This window comes from Mus musculus, chromosome 8 (genome assembly GCF_000001635.26).
Source record: "Mus musculus strain C57BL/6J chromosome 8, GRCm38.p6 C57BL/6J".
Taxonomy (NCBI): Eukaryota; Metazoa; Chordata; class Mammalia; order Rodentia; family Muridae; genus Mus; species Mus musculus.
This window is the reverse complement of record NC_000074.6, coordinates 57,633,327-57,651,215: the sequence shown is the minus strand read 5'-3', so window position 1 is coordinate 57,651,215 and position 17,889 is coordinate 57,633,327. Positions and strand designations below refer to the sequence as shown.

The window sequence follows — 17,889 nt, the reverse complement described above, 5'->3', positions numbered from 1 at the left end:
ATATAAGAGGCATTATATGATGCTGAAAATCCTAAGCCCCATTTTTCTGAGAAGGAAATTGAAAACCTGCTATAACTAGTTATGTTCAAAATGTCCTGTAGTTCTGATCCTTTTAAAGCCATGATTGGACCCAGCACGGTGGCGCCTGCCAGTAATCCCAGCATTTGGGGAGCTGAAGAAGGTCATATATAAGTTCAAGGACAGCTAGGCCTATAGGAGACTCTAGTCTCAAAAAGTTGGAAAAAGAAGTTGGGGTGCATCATAACTTCTTTCTAGGTAGTTTATTAGTGTTGATATATAATAAACTATAGTGCCCACCTTACTGTCTATAAAGTGAGCATAACTTAATTTTTTTGTACAATTTATTTGATAAGTTTGCCAATGGACCTAGTATAACTTGTCATTTCTGTATTTTGCCCAAGATAGACAAAGATTTTTCAAGATTTACTAGCATTGTATTAAAAAGAATGCTCAGGTATCAGGGGGCATTAATAACTTACGAGCAAATAGTAATCTAAAGCGATTTAGGTGTCAGATGTCATAAGAGTGTTTGTTCATTAAAGACTGCCTCTTCCCTCTGATTAAAAGGAACCTGTGGGTTCTTGAGACCCAGTGCTAGGGGAGAGTTAGGGCCGATTGGGATGCTGAGTCCCAGAGTCCTGGGTTTTTCCTCTACCTTGTGGTACTTTTCCGTTGAGGTTGCAGGTCTTTTATGAGGACCTGCTTCTCTTTCTTGGATGTGGGTTCTATATGTGGCCTCTTTGATCCCTCCAGAAGGAAAGTTCTGCCTCTGCTTCCACCAGATAGGCCCGTGGCTCCGTCCACTCAGGACCGCTTCTGTCTTGAACAGTTGTTATTACAGGAAGTAAAGAGCACTTTGAAGATGTCTTTGCTTTAATTTTGTAGAGCAGTGAGGTGAAGACAAAAATTCCCTCTTCTGAGCCTCTTGGCGTTTGTCAAAGCTGAATGATATTTTAAATATCCTTACCTTTCCAGTCTGTCTGAAGATGACCTTAGACTTCTGATCCTGCGGCCTTTACCTCTTGAGTGCAGGGATTAAAGTGCAGTCGTGTATCACCATGCTAGATGTGTAGAGTGCCAGGGAATCTTTTGCATGGTCAGAAAACATGTTGCCCATGGAGCTATGTCCACAACTCTATTACATGATCATTTCTGTTCATATAGTCAAACATTTGTGAGTGCCTGCTGTATACTAGGTCCAGTGCTCACAATTTAAGGAAACACGTCTTGCTTTAGTTTCACGGGGTTTGCAGCCTGGTGAGAAAAATACATGTTATCAAGCCTTGGCAAATATACAGATACAATTGTGCTATGAAAGGAACACATGAATACACTTGTGTTATGAGGGGAAACCTTACGAGGTGAGAAAAACGGAGAGATTTGAGTATACAAATCTTATTTAAATAACTGACCTTTGAGCTGAAATCTAAAGGTTTGAACTGCACGTGGGGCAGGGCAGTCCTGAAAGGAGCAGAAGCAGCGGGTACAAAGGTCCTGAGACCTGAAGTAGCAAGGATACGGTGAGAAACTGGAAGGTCAATGTATGGAAACACGGAGAGTGTGTTGGTTAGGGTTTTACTGCTGTGAACAGACAGCGTGACCAAGGCAACTTTTATAAGGACATTTAAGTGGGATTGGCTTACAGGTTTAGAGGTTCAGGCCACTATCATCAAGGCAGAAACATGGCAGTGTCTAGGCAGGCACAGTGCAGGAGGAGCTCACAGTTCTACATCTTCATCTGAAGGTCTCTAGAAGACTGGCTTCCAGGCAGCTAGGATGAGGGTCTTAAAGGCTACGCCCACAGTGACACACTTCCCTCCAACAAGGCCACACCTCTGAATAGTGCCACTTCCAGGGCCAAACATGTCCAAACCACCACAGAGAGTTATACTAAATAGAATGATACTACAAACAGGCTAGATCTTGTGGACCACGCTAAGAGTTTACATCTTAAGTGTAGGAAGTCACTGAAGGGTGTAAGCATGAAAGAGATGACCAATATTCATGTTCTAGAAAGATCGCTGTAGCTCCCTGTAAGGAAGTGTGCATGCGTTGGTTTGTAGACCAGATGACAGGAGGCCCACAGTAAAAGTTGGGGTCACACCTGACATTGTTTGGCCAGATGGTTGCTGTGATTATGTAAATTGGTTCAAGTGCAGCCAGAGATGTAAAGGCCCCAAGATTTGGAAGGTGGACGTGGAAGGGGAGATGTCAAGAAGTCTAGATGATAACTGTTACATTAGGACAAGCTAAGAAGACAAGATTGTGCATTCTGTTTGTGGTTTATAAGTAAGCTTTTTTTTTTAATTGATAGTTTAAGATCACCACTTATTAAATAAAACTAGTGTGTTCCAGAATGACACCGTCTTCCCCAGGCATACTCCCTGACTGTTCTCATGCTAAGTCATAAACTTGGAAGAGAGCAAGGTTTGCAGTGGAAATGTTGGCAGGTCTTTAGCTTTAGAGTGTGTGTTCAAATGTGCAGTATTGGGGAGACCTGTGTGCAAACTGATACTTTTCTGTGCAGAATCCAAGGCAGCTAAGTTCATTGCCTTCTCAATAGGACTGATTCAGCCACTGATTCTTTGCAAGAGGTTTTAAGTGGCTAGGCATGATGGGAAGAAGAGAGGGGTCCAGCTTAGTTGGGCATTGGTGCATGGGCTGATCTCTGTCAGGTTGCAGGGTACCAGTCACTTCAGTGCACTGAGGATGGATGGGCTCTTCATCCTGAGCCTTTGCCTCAGGTGCAGATGGCATTTGTGTGAAACCATCACTTAGGTAGAGCAGAAGCCTCCAGTGGCCTTCACCCAGCTACGCGTTCCACAGGCCTCAGAAAGTCTTTGTTTTCTTACTTTCAAGCTTGCACTCTCCACGTCCCACATGGCAATAGAAGCCCCAGGTTATCAAGTTTAAGGCATTTGAGTTCGAAGATTACCAAAAGCATCTGTGTATGTGCGTGCGTGCGTGCATGGGGGGGCCGGGGGGCTTTGTTTAAGCTTCAGAACAGACTGACTACTTCAGAGGCAGAATTCTTGTTCCCTGATCATAACCCCTCTTTCTGTCTCTGTCTCTGTCTCTGTCTCTGTCTCTGTCTCTCTCTCTCCCTCCCTCCCTCCCTCCCACCTTCTCTCTCTCTCTCTCTCTCCCTCCCTCCCTCCCACCTTCTCTCTCTCTCTCTCTCTCTCTCTCTCTGGTACTGAATTTACAGAAATTTACTGATCAATTTCCTTTTGGATGAAATAACCTAAAGTGAGGTGTTGCCTCTTTTATGGTCTCTCTGTAAGCCTCAGCATTTATTTGGTAGAGCCCCCAGATTGCTGTATGTTGTGGTTCTGTGGGAAGGTTCTCTACTGAGTGGCCTTAGTCAGGCTGGGGAGCACCCTGCTTTCAGAAGTTCCTTCCTCCCACTTAGGCTTCACAGAGGCTGCTCATAGGTTGCCAAGTGCAAGTCCACGTTCTCTTATCTTATCTCTTATAAGAAACAAAGCTGTTCTTTAATCCAGTAGCTGTATAAGCAGACAACAGGAGGGCATCTCGAGGAACTGTGGCCTACTTTGATTTCCATTGCTGTGATAGACACCATGCCAAAAAAGCAACTTCGGGAGGAAAGGGTGCATTTTACACTTGAAACACTTGATATTCTCCATCCGGGAGGAAAGTCAAAGCAAGAACTTGGAGGCAGAAACTGAGGTAGAATGTTGGAGAAAGCCTGCGGAGTCGGAGCGATTGTTCTCCAGCTTCCAGTCAGCTGTTTCACGTCTGCCTCCTAGGATCAGGAGCTGCACTGCTCACTGGGAACTGGGACTCCCACACCACATCAATCAGTAATCTAGAAAACATCCCTGTAAACTTGCCTGCGGGCCAGCCCGATGGAGGCATTTTCTCAATTGAGGTTCAAGTTGACAAACAAAAACCTAACCAGCACCAAATGTTTTTGTTAGTAACAATTGGTAGAGAAGGCTTAAAAATGACCATTTGTGGGGTGCATCCTTTTCAGCAAAGAGGGACTGAGAACTGCTGAACGTCGTTGGATTTGGATCACTCCTTTGTCTGGTAGGCCAGCCGTGTGGAATGGAGGATAAGAGAAGGGTAGGGGTGGGCTTCTTTATACGCTGTCACGTGTCAGGCTGAAGGAAATTGGAGAGAGGGAAAGGAATGCATTGGGAATGGAAAGCAATTTTTCAATTGGCACCATGAGTGAACGACTGTTTGCAAATTCTAACTTAGTAGTTATACATAAAGGGAAAAAATTAGTTGGTCAGCAGAATGTGACTAGCTGAGTGCAGGGAAATTATGATCGTTCAGCTTCAAAGTAGGTAATTGCCTTTGTTCATATTTTGAATGCTAATTCTTACTCCTGGAGATTGAATATGTAATCTAACAAAAATAGCAAAATAAAGACTCTAGATTTCTAGTGTGCAGTTGATGAAAGCCATGCATAGAGTAGAAAGATAGATAGATAGATAGATAGATAGATAGATAGATAGATAGTACAAGAGGGGAAAGGTGGAGTGTCTATTAATGTTGACAGCTTATTTTAGGAGGAATTGGGACCCACTGCTGTTGTAATAAGTGGGGTTAGAAGTATGAAGGGCACCCACCGAGATATCCAGGTATTCTGTTCTGACACTGCTGTGGATTGGATCAGGGACACACAAGTAAGGATAGAAGTGAGAAGTTTATTGGGAAGAAAAAGAAAAAGCACTCCTGGAGATTGGAACGGGCCAATGAGCTGGGCCAGACGCTCAGCAGCTCTGCCCCGTGCAAGCTCTGCCCGTTACCTTCTCCCACAGCACGCACCTTCTCCCACAGCACGCACCTTCTCCCACAGCACGCACCTTCTCCCACAGCACGCACCTTCTCCTAAGCCTGTGTGTTATGAGCTGCTTTCCCCACATGCTGCCTGTTACCTGGTAGCTCAGGTGGGAAGAGTTTCCATTTTCCCTCTGCCTACCAACTGGTTTTTCTCATATGTCAATCTTAATACCTCTCTGTCCACACCCCTCGTCTCTTGATACCCATCCAACCGTTGTTTCTACAACCTTGAATGTTGTTAAACCTTATCCATTGCTGTAGGACTTGCAGATGGTATGCAACAGAGAAGGTAGCAAGCTGTGACATAGTAAAGACGTTTTAAAGGCTTGTCCTGATAGCCACATAGTAATGTCCATAATAATAAATTGTGCCTGTGTGTGTGTGTGTGTGTGTGTGTGTGTGAGAGAGAGAGAGAGAGAGAGAGAGAGAGAGAGAGAGAGAGAGAGAGAGAGAGAGAGAGAGATACTTAGGTCTCTTAATGTCTAGAGAAAGAGATCAAGGCCTCTAAACATCTCCCTACCTCCAACTTCCATTTGTTCAAAATAACGTATTGAGGCCCCTGGGCTATGGAGATGTGGAAATATCAAGGGTGTTAGGCCTTTTCTAAGAGAGATGAACTGTGTGACTACGTAGCGACCACCAAAAGATCTTTAAGGAGCTGTGTACTAGGTACGGTGAAAGTTGAAAGGGAAAACCTAAAGCATAGCATTTAGATAGCTGTGAATGTCAGTGGGGTTAGAGCAGGTAGGAAGGCAAGAAGGAACATTCTAGACTAAATGACTACAGTGACACCGGAAAGCATATCATCTTTTATTGGTGAGGAGTGGTGGAATATGATTGGAGAAGAGAGTTCTGACCACATTTTGAAGGGAATTGAATGAGGGGCTATGGAACTGGGAGGGATTTTATTGATTTAACATTTAGGGTAGGTTTTTGGAGCCTTTTGAGGTGATATTGAAGAGTAGTGACATTTACATATCAACTCTTACTCTATGGATATTTCAAATATTTACTAAATGTCTACTAAATGCTTTCTATTGCTCTAGGTGTTGGCCGTGCTATACAGTATTAAGCAGTAACAACCATGGCTAAGATGTATTGGATTCTCACTATGGATCAGGCATGGATATTCCATATGCAGTGTTAATTGTGACAACCTTCGAATGCCAGTTTGATCTAAGCCAGTTCTGTCGACGAGGCTGCTGCAGTGAACCCTCTACTCGGGACTGTTCCCTTAGCAAGCAGTAGTGTCTACTCTCAAGTGTTCTAACTTGAGAGTCGGGGTCTCCGTATTTTCATCCCTGACAGAGTACCTACGCTAAACCAGGAAGCAGTATTGCTTTTGCTTCACAATGTCAGTGCTTTCAGTATCATGGGAGGGGAAATGGGTGGAGGAGACTTAGCTCACACTGCTGTCAAGGAAGCAGCGGGTGGGTAGCAGAACTAGGGTCAGGGCACGATACGGTCCTGAAGGGCATGACCCACTGGCCTGCTTCCCTCTCTGAGTTCCACCTCCGTGCATTGCCACCATGTTGTGTATTTGACAGGGAATTCATCGTCTGAACCCTCGGATTCATTCAGTCTCCTAGTCGCTCTGTTGCTAGCCAAGCAAGCCCCTGGTACATGGGAGCCTGAGTGTTTTGAGAAATAGAAAGGAGATCAGTGCAGAATAAACTTGATGACCTTAGAGATGTAGTCAGAGCACTTGTCTGCAGGGTAGCTCAGTGGGCTGTTACTAAAGTGATGGCTTCAGTTTCTATTCCTTGTCCTTCAGCCATTACTCCCCCTTCCCTTTCAAGTGTCCTGGGTTGAAGGATAAACAGGTGACTATCTCAGTTCCGAGCCCGAGGGTTTAGATAAAATAAAATGACACATACACCTGTGCGGCAGATTTGGCAGCCAGATGTAAACAGCTGCAGCAGCTGAGATAAGAACTATATTAGCCAACCCCACTAGGGCTTGTGGGATCTCAGAGAACCAGCGTCTAGATTAATTGAAGTTGGGTGTCAGCACAGTGCTTGTTTTAAAAGGGGACGAGTTGGATATACTGTGACAAGGACGCAGGAACAAAGTGTGTGAAAACATAAAAGACCACAGCCAGTCCTGGAGAGCCTACAGAGATGAGCCTCGAGAGAGAGTGAATGATACGTGTGGTCAGAGGTGGGGGGCAAGGAAAAGTCTGGAAACAGTGCAGGCTAAATGCTAGTAGGAGATTATCGTCTCTAGGCTAGGATGAGGCTTACCCAGGAGACGGGCACAGAGACGGAAAACAAGGTGACATTACTGGAATAGACCTGCTCCAGGAGAGGATGAGTGCTTGATGGAGTGAGAAGAGGGTGCTGATGACTTCAAGACTACAGCGGAGTAGCACTCTCACAGAAGCGTGGAGACGGTAACTTAAGGGCCATCATCAGACTCACAGGCCACAGTATTGACACAGGCTGGGTCAGAAACACATGGCAGCAGCGGTGGAAACACTACCTCCCAGTCAAGCAGCCTGTAGTGTTTCAGCCAAGAGAGGGAGTGCAGGGCCTATGTAACATCTTCAACAAATCTCAGTAAATAGCGAGACTTGAAAACTGGCTCACATGAAGAAGCTGAAGTGGTAAGAAGTTCATTCCAGGAACTACGTAAGAGGCGCTGGAGGATTGTTAGAAAGCTTCTACTTACAGTCGTAGAGGAACACAATGGTTGTTGTATCCAGTAGAGTGCCTACCTCCCCTTGCATACTGTTATATGTATAGGCATCCATGTGTATTCTAAGTTGTTATGTAGTCTATAATTGTGATAATGTGATAATTCATGGACTAAATATTATGATAATAATATATATTAGACTTTTTGTGCTTTTCAGTTAAAACTCGTATGCCTTTTAAAGCTATCTAAAAATCATTTTAATTTTTAAATTAGAAAAGAAATTTGATGCCAAGAATATTAGGCCAATTGTTAGTATTGTGTGCATCCATTTGACTGTTGTATATGTAAAGATGGAGAGGCAGATAGGAAGACTGGGCTCAGCATTTCAGCAGTCTGGCTTTTTTGGGGATGAGGGGAATTCTAATACAGCATTCTGTTTTTCAAGACAAGATTTACCGTTTCATTCTAATTTAGTCCTGTGAGCTTTGAGAGCAGCAGACAACTTTAACAGCAGCTACCCAGGGCTTACTAAGTCCTTTAAAAGGGAGGAAGAACTAACTTGCAGTTACTTCGTTTGCTAAGAATCCTATTTCAAAATGAGAAATGTTCTTCTTCCTGCCCCATTATGCATTCCCCTCGGGCTCCCCAGCCTTCGCAATGCTTTGGAGCATCACCCGGAGAAGCATTTGACATGCCAACAGGGAAACCTGCTTCAGTTCACCGAATCCGAGAACCAGCACACTGAGACTTGAGGGAAAAAATTAACTTTGCATTATCTAATTAAGTTTATGGGATTGCTGCAGAGTAGCCCTGCTTCTCAAATCTAGAAGGCACAATTAACTGCAGTACTATATCAATACCAACTAGTCTGCTAATAGGCTTCTAAGCAAAGCAATTGGAATTTGTTATTACCAAGATTTTTTTTTCAAACTGGTGAATTAAAATTAAATCACAAACTACTGGGAACCATTCTGCAAGAGAATAGATGTTCTAATCATTTTTTTTCATCTTTTAATTTTTATTGATTCTTTGGGTTTCAGGATACATGTAGCCTCACGAGGTATGATACTCTCTTCAATAGCAAGCTTACATATTTAATAATTGTTTGGCTTAGATGTAATTTTAGCATTTGTAGAAGTTTTTAAGGGTGTGTGTATGTGTATGTGTGCGTGTGCGTGTGTGTGTGCTTGCCTGCCAACATGCAGGAGTGTATTTATGTGCATGCATGTATACCTAGTTCCCTAGAAGCCAGAAGAAGGCATCCATCAGATCCTGTGTTAGGAACTAAACTCTGGTCCTCTGCAAGATTAACATATGCTCCTAACTACTGAGCCATCTCTCTCTGGGCCCCCCTTTGTATTGCTTTTATGAAACCATTTTATAGTATGCTATGGTGCTCACATGCTTACGCACTGTGTGTGTGCCTTGCTTGAGAGCTTGGTGTTGAGTAGGCACTCACAGGAAAACTGCCTTCATAGGGAAACTGCCTGTGAGTTTTGTCAACTAAACTAACAAGGGAAGAGAGTCTCAATGAGGGCTTGCCTAGATTAGGCTGACGTGTGGGTTTGTCTACCAGGTGTTATCTTAGGTGTCGCAATCAGCAGTTCTCGACCTGTGGGTCTTGACCCCCAATCAGATCTCCCACATAGCAGATATTTATATTATAATTCATGACAGTAGCAAAATTACAGTTATGAATTAACAACGAAATAGTTATATGGTTGGGATTCACTACAGAATAAGAAGTTGTATTTAAGGGTCAGAGCATTTGGAAGGTGGAGAAACACTGGGCTTAATTGATATGGGAAGGGCCCAGCCTAAAAGTGGGCCATCTCGTCCGCTGGTGTCGGCTCTTGATTTGTAAGAGAGTGGAGAACCCAGCCATGTAGCAGGCATCCATGCATCCATTCTCTCTGCTCTTGACTTTGCTGTGATGAGACTGTTTTAAGTTCCTGTTGCCTGCATTTCTCTATTATCATGGACTGTGCCCTGGGATTGTGAGCTAAAATTAGCCCTTTCTCCCTTGGGTGACTATATCAATGCAGTATTTTTATCCTTAGCTGAGCATTTCAATCTTGATATATTAGTTTAAAAGGCTAAGTGATGTTTTTAAAAGCACAGACTAGTGAGGTGCAGTTACATATTAGAAAAATAGTCCTAAAGCCTGTGATTGCAGTACTCTGAAAAGACTTTGCCCAACATTATTTACTGTTACACTCTACATTAAAAAAAAAATCCCACTGAGTTTGAGGTACATATTCACATACATCTTAAGGTTTTCCTATTTATATGTATGTCTGTGATCCTGTGCATGCGTGTACGCAGGTATATGTGGGTGCCCTAGGGGACATAAAAGAGTATCCGATCCCCCGAAGCTGGAGCTACAGGCAGTTGTGAGCCATCCAGATTGAGTGCTAAGAATTCAGTCCTTGTGAAAGAGCAGCGAGTGCTCTTAAGTACTGAGTCATCATCTCTCCAGCTTTGGGACCTACTATCTGACAAACAGTACGGCCAGCTAACTGTGGGATGAAAGTGGACCATCAGTCCACTGAGGTGGCTCGGACAGGTGCGTGCATTTGCATGTGCCTGTCAGGTGTAGGACATGACAAGAGAGAACCCCCAAATGCCTCGTAATTCTTTTAGGTTTGTAGTTTATAGTCAGTTACACAAACATTTACAACCTGCTGAGGTTAAGTCAATTAAGAAGTTGCATTTCTTTACTGCTGCCATGAAAAGCTGTGCATTTGTGAGCGAATATTTCTTTCTTTTAGGAAAATGTACCCTAGAATGTATTATGTTGTGCCGCAATGCTCTGTCAACAGTAGCCTGTATGCATATAAAAGATACACGTTGTGCCACCAATTCAAAACTTGTCTGGGGTATATTTTGCATTGGGCTTTTGTTGGTTTTAAGACAGGACCTTACATATCTCACACTGGTCTGAACGGTGACAATGGTCTTGTATGCAGGTCTTCCTCTCTATAATTCTTGAGAGCTGAGCTTACAGGCATGCCACCACACCGGGTTTATATAGCGCTGGGGACTGAACCCGGCTTGGCTTGGTGCATACTTGGCTATCACTGTACCAACTCAGGCCCAGCCCCAGCCCGGCCTCAGCCCCAGTCCCAGAAGACAGGTTCTCTTGTTCTGATTTGCAATGGCTGAAATATCTATAACCTCTGCAATTTTTTCCTGTGGCAAACTCAGCATTTTGCCATGCAACTTTTGTTAGATAATTTGATTATTATGCTTCTTAAAATTCAACTAATCCTCAAGAATTAATCTTTTAATCTCTAATACAGCAAGGTAAGCTATGTAAGTCTTAGCACTCGTTTTCTTTACAATCTTGTTTGAAAGGTTTTACATCTTTTCTTTTGAAAGAATTCATTTAAAACCCCCCTGTTCCAGCATCTACTAATTCTTGCCAGGATGATTTAAAATGAATAAAAAAGTCCATTAGGTTTTTGGCAAATATGTTCTCAATTATGATGTAGAATAAATGACTGCAGAGTGCTTTTTAGAATAGCGGAATAGAAATGACTGAGCTGTTAGGACTCTCTACATTACGAGTTTTCTTCTGTGACGGATGTTTCATTTTTTTTTTTTTTTAACTGAAAGATCACCACCAAGCCTGGGGACTTGGGTAAGTTGAAATCTTGTTTTAGCATTTAAGCTATGGATTGCTAGAGCAAGGACATGCAGGTGTGTCGTTTAATTAATTGTGCTTCCTTGTATGATGGCCTCAGAGGAAAGTCTAAGGCCAGTATCTATCTGAGAAGGTTGGAGGAAGATGTTTATGTTGTAGCTGGCAGTTAAATTTGCCTACAGTGCAGATAAATGATGGTGGTAAAGGAAAAGTAACATGTTTAGCAAGGAACCTTCTAAAATCCTCTCTTCTAAAAGAAGGTGGCTTTTAAATATTAGTATTTTAAAGAAATAAATTTTTTGCGTGAACCGATAACGCCTCTTCTTCTTGTAGCCAACATTTAGACTCAAAACACAGCACACGTAACCTTTGCATCTTAAAATAAATGCAGGGTTCATGAAGGCAGAGTCTGGTTTTGAAGGACAGTATCAATGTACAGAGACAAATATGCCACACCCTTTCACAGACATCAATGCCCCAAGTATGGAATATCAGGCTTATATATTTATATGCCCTGTGGTGGTTCTCGGGTTGTTTGGGTTTTTTCCAGTGCTATACTTGAAAATTGGAAAAGATTTCAATAAACACAGGTTCATTTTGTTTTCCATTAATTACTATCACAGAAACAATGCAAGCTATTCCCCTGACTCCGCGGAAGAAAATCCCAGCCAGAGTCTAATGAATAGATTCACTGTAGTACAATCATGGTTCATAAGAGACGGTTATATTATTCCTGACTTCTATTCAATTAACTGGTTACACTAAGGAAAAAAAGGGAAGGCTCGAATCTTCCTTATAGGGCTGGGGAAATGGTTCAGTGGGGAAAGGGCTTGCTGTGCAGTCAGGAGGCTCCGAGTTTGAATTCCCAGATCCCTGGAAAGCCAAGCGCCATAGAGCCCACGTCATTTCTTAATCCCATGTCCCTTAGGGTGAGAAGGCAAGGCTGCAGAAGCAAGAGCCAGCCAGCAGGAGACTGGCTCAAACCAGGTGGAAGGCAAGGACTGACACCTGATCCTGTCCTGACCCCCATGTGCCCTCCATTTGGTGAGGCAGGCGCTCTCTCTCTCTCTCTCTCTCTCTCTCTCTCTCTCTCCCTCTTCCTACTCCTCCACCTACACACACACACATACACAGACACACACACGTATATGTATATAGGCAGTAATCACATTCTAAAGAGCAAGCGAATGGCTTGAAGCATTCTGATTTACATCCACTTTTAGCTTGCCTAACCGGCACTTGCATTTAAAAGGAAGTATGTCTCATGTATGTCAAAAGACCTGATAAAATACAGAAAGTGTGGAAGGTGGGTTTTATAAATAGTGATAAGACATAAATCCTTTTTTTGAGATATAGCAAAGATAATATGTATTTATTCAGTGTAGTTTTTGTTTTCGAATGGATTGAAATACCTTCCCTGTTGGTGCCTTGGTATTCATGAGAAGAACTGCCATTTGGTTAGCGAGCTACTTCTTTGTTCCCCTCCTTTGATAGAAGATTTGATTCTCTTGATTATGAAGCCTGCCCTTGAGTGGTTGGTCAGTTTCTTTGGGTCACAGTGGGTGTAAAATGTGAGAAAGATTCTTTCGAGGGCCAGCACGTAGTGGAGGTGTGCAGTGTACGAGGTAGAATGTCCAGACCTGCCATCCCGGCACAGTGTGCCTCTGAGTTTGGAGCCTAGCTAGCTTGCTTACAGTGGCCAGACATGGACACAGAGAAGTACATTTTCTGAATATATCCAGTTCTGTCTCTGTCTCTCTCTGTCTCCCTGATTCTTTTTAATTGAAGATAGCTGAACCTTATAACTCTGCTCATGAACCAGTGCTAATGAGAGAACGAAATTCATTTCTAAAATTGAAGATAATGAACCTTTTAAAGTTTTGCTGTATGTTATCTCTGCATTCCCTCCACGTTCTAGTGCTCGCTCATGCCCCACTTAAAACACACACACACACACACACACACACACACACACACACACCAATAGTTTTCAGAGGCCTCTTCATCCTGTGAAAACCACAGTTGTGTGAGGAGGGGTGGAGTCCAGCCATGACTATGAATCGGCGAAAGGTCGGAGGCGGATTATTTTTTTTTTTCCTACACAAATCCTTTTTGTCAAAGAACTGTAGATTTTCCTGGGTTGACAAGGGTATAATTTTAAACCGCCTCACATATGCAGCAATGAAAATCAAATCAAATTTAAATTTCTAAATAGACTGTCTTCCTGATAACATCCTTTAAGACTGACTTAGAATAGTAGCGCTGTAACTTTGAAGCCTTGGCGCTCTGGAAGCTGAGCACCGCTGTTGAGTTGGCTTCTCTTCCTGCCAGCGCCCCACCCCCAGCCCCTGTCGACTCTTAGGTCCATTTGCCACTGTTTTTCTTAGTAGCTGTATCTTAAAGAGTACAGAAAGATTGGAGAATACAGCGTCTTATTAAGTCAAGTTCCTGGTTCACTTCTCCTGTTTTCCAGTTTAGGTATTTATCGGAGCCACTTCTTTTGCAGACCCATGAGTCAGTACTGAAATCCAGTCTTTACTTAGGATATTGCATATATACATTTAAACACGTATTGGGTGTAGACACCCTGAAAATGCCAACTAAAACAAAACCGTGCCACTCCAGTTTGAGGTGAAGCAAAGCACAAAAGAAATGTCCTGCCCTTGACAGAAGCCACTGTGGCCTTACCTGTGGGTCAGTTGATTCAATTCTCCTCGCTGCCTTGTGAACATGCGAGCTGTGTGCACAGCCCTGTTTCCCAGTATGTGATGGGTGAGTGGTGTGGTCAGTAGCGTCTGGGATCCGGAAAGGACAATCCCCTGGATGTTTAACTTACTATTAAGGGTACAGACCAGTGTCTCCAAAGAAAACTAGTGAAGTTCATTTTAGGGAGTGTAAGCATTCAGGTAAAGTATGATGGAGGATTTTTGGTTGCTGTAGTTAGTTCATTGACAGAAATCCCTGATCTTATAAAACTTTGTTCTATATTCATTTGACTTCTCTACTACTGTGAAATGCTTCCAGTTCCAGACAGTCTAATGATTTAAATGCACTTGATATTCAGCCAAAGGGACCTACAGCTCAGGAATACTAAATTTATAATGTTGAGCGAGTTACCAGGATGTGTGGTGGAGGCTCAGTCTTTGCTGCCGGGCAAAGTCTTGTCGTTCCCCTGAGTAAGCCTCACAGCCGACTGGCCTCAGGTTTTCTGCTCTGTGAACTGTACTAGTTTCTCTTATGGGAACTGGATGCTATTCGATCAAGAGCGACGAGCTCTGCTGAGGTTCCGCAGACATAGCAAGGTCATGGTTGAGAGCCACGTGACATTCTGGCACCTCTCTTGTCACCGTTTGGCTGAGATTTTGAAAAACTCAGCCACGTTTGTAAGTAGATCAAGCCATTCATTCCTCGGGCGGTTACATTCAACTCTTTGATTAGGGACTAGGGTAGGACGTGGAGAATGGGCTCTCAGTCTTGGGCAGGGAATGAGTGCCATTCCAAAGCAGAGGAGCCTTTGTGGCACAGCACTAAGTGCTGCTCCATGCCAGTCATTTGGTCTTTGTTGTTGCCTTGCTATCTTATTTCCTGCAGTTAGACCCGACTCTGTAGCTAAGGCTGGCCTGGAACTTCTTATCATCCTGTCTGAGCCTCCCACTGTATCCTAGGATGTCAAGGACTTGTCATCACAGCCAGCCTTAGGACAGTCATTTGGAAGGGAACTAGAGTGTAGGAAAGTGGGGGGTGGGGAAGGGTCTACTAGTCGTGCATATTTTTTTTTCTCTTAAAAATGATTGGGTCAGTGACTAGGAAGGTTAGCCCTCACAAATATTAAATATGGTGATGAAATTATTTGCATTTAGTTTTCCTTACAAACTGACAGCAGGTAGATTAAGAACATAAAGGCTGATGTCCTGTAGTTAAGCAGACACGGACACTCACAGAGTTAAAATGTGGCACAGCCACTGCTAATAACTTTATCAGCTTATCCTCATCCTTTATCATCTCTGAGCTTGCTTTCCCATCTACAAAGAAGAAGAAAAATTCACTTTATAGCAAGGTCCTGATGTTTTATTAGTGGGTTTACCAGAACCTCCAAGACAGGACTTACAGGATTTAACAATTTTACATAGGCTGTATTTCCTTTCAACAGCTTCTCTTCCTCCTCTTTCTCTCCTCCCCTTCTCCCTCCTCTTCTCTCCTTTCTTCTTTTCCTCTCCTTTCCCTCCCTCCCCTCCCTTTTTCTTTCTCTCTTTCTCTTTCTTTCTTTCTTTGTGTGTGGGCTTTCCTAGAACCCAGGCTGGCCTCACCGTGTAGAAGATACAGACCTTGAGCTCTTCATCTTCCTGCCTCTGCTACCTCCTAAGATTAGGCACCCCCAAGCCCGTCCTTCGTCCCTTTTGCTTCCTTCTTTTGCAAGAGGAATAATTTGTACAGAGGTTCAGGGGAAAATAGTAACGTTTTTAAAGTCAATGTAAAGTCATTCTTTTACATTTTAAGTAAAAGGAAGCTGAATATTGCCTTCTGTGCTAGACCTTTGCCTTAAAGTAGCTATGGCCTTCAGTGATGCAGGGTTCCAAAATGAGGAAAGAGTGAAAAACTACTTTTTATTTTTAGATGGATGTTTTTCAGAAGTAAACTTTGTTTATTGCTGAAAGCAAGCAAAAAACTAGAAGTCACCTGTCTAACTATCCAAAGATAGATAGCTCTGGGTTACCTTCCCTGCACAGTTACCAACATATATCACAGTATATAAACTGCTTTATGGACTGCCTGTAGAGAGTTTCATGGTAGAAATGTTTTAATTTGGGCCATGTATTCTTTCTTAAACTAAGCCTTTAAATATCAGCTGAGTATTGAGGTGCTTTGAAAGGAAGAAGGCACTGGAGAGGAAGAAAGAGAAAGAAGGTTGGACAGAGGGGAGAGGAAGGAAGAAAAAAGAAAGACCTGGGTGTTAGAATTCCTCAGACTGAACTGTGCTGAGTGTACCATGTTTGAAAATTATTTTCACCCACCCCTCTAAAAAGTACTTAGGCAGGACTCTAGATTGTATAGGACTCGAAGGGTTTCTAAGACTTTCTAGAACTCGGTGCTTCCTGACCACACCAACAATCAGCCAGGCAAAGGAAAGGAGACGGGATCAAAGGAGAACTGGGCGATCCTTGTTGTATGGAAGTCACTGACTCAGGTTCTCTTCCTACCTTTTCACCCAACCATAGACCACGCTGAACTGTGACTTGGGGTCCTTGGAACTCTGAGAAGCTTGGTGCTGAGATTGGAGTGCTCAGTTATGAGACCACGGATGTGACTTTCTTCTTTATTTAGTCTGATTCTCATCGCCCCTCCTTCCTTTCTGTTGAGTTAACCTCAACTACTGGGATTTTATGAACCATTTTTCTCTACAGTGTGAGTATTTAGAAACAAAACTAGTGCCATGCTACACGGCTCTGTCTTCAAAATCTTATCTATCTATCTATCTATCTATCTATCTATCTATCATCTATCTATCTATCTATCTATCTATCTATCTATCTATCTATCTATCTATCTATCTATGTCTTTATCTAGCTATGATATTAGGGATTGAACAGGTCTTGTGCCTGTTAAACAACTCTTTACAACCAGGCTCTCTCACTGGCTCTTTCCATTTTAAAACCAATACTCAGCACGCTTTCTGTCCATTGCTCTACCACAGGTTGGTGTCATCACTTCCATTCAAGGATGGAGCCAGACTCTAGCTTGAAGACCCAGCAGTATCAAGTACTACTGGCGTATCTTTAATTTCTTAACAATACCATCTGCTAGACATGTTTAGATTCTCAGTGTTTTATTCTAACATCTTATCGATGCAGGGATTTGTGTTTAAGTAGGAGAAATGATGTGCCTGAATTCCCTTGGGATTAGAATTTAAAAGCAGATTCCATTTTCGTGGGAAGAATTCCGTACCACTGAGTAGCACTTCCCGAATCATTTTCTGTGAGCCAAGATTTGTTAGCATGGTAGCACATTATTAGCATATGCTACCTTCTTTAAGAGAGAGTTCTTGATCCACTAAGGTTTAACAATGCTGCATCTCATACTACCCGTCAGATTTACAGTGCACATTGACAAGTAAGTGTGTTAGCAGATAAAGAGAGTCGTATGAAAAAGGACCTTCAGGCCTGGAGCTCAGCTCACCCAGCCTATCCACTCTTTGCAGAATACTTTGTTTTCATTTGAATAGTTAATGTCTCCTGGAAAGGTATTTTCCTGGTTACCCAAACTTGTTGGGTACAAATGGACTCTCTAGTGGAAGAATCTATCCTCACTGGCTGATGAATTACCTGTTTTTCAAGCTCTCTTATGTATGCCATTTTACCATCTAACTGGAATCTTACCATCTTTCTCAGTCTATTCAGGGTCTTCGTCTTTTCTAAAGCTTTTCCCGATTACTTACTCCACAGTGATGTATCTGATTCAGAAAGGTTCCCCATGTGTCCCACGACGATATCTAACTGTAATACTGCTAGCATTGCCTGTTTCCAGACATGCTCCTATGCTACTGGTGGGCAGACAGGCACTGTTGTAAGCTGCCCTCCTGGTCCTCTGCTGACTAGTCCCTAGTGGAGGGCACTTCAACGCTTGGTAGTAGCTTTTGTCACTGTCTCCTTGGTCATAAGTCCTCAGAGACTTTCTTACTTTTTACTTATTTTATCTATTTATTCATTCATTGTGTGTATATGTACACTGCGCGTCTATTGGTTTGTCTTGTCTGCCTGTCTGCCTGCCTGCCT

The 17,889-nt window shown here is 43.0% G+C and overlaps 1 protein-coding gene across 2 annotated transcripts in view; it reads left to right on the top strand.

Moving 5' to 3' along the window:
• Galnt7 (polypeptide N-acetylgalactosaminyltransferase 7) overlaps positions 1–17,889 on the top strand; it is a 129,231-nt gene that overhangs the window by 1,840 nt on the left and 109,502 nt on the right. The gene's annotated exons all lie outside the window — the stretch shown is intronic.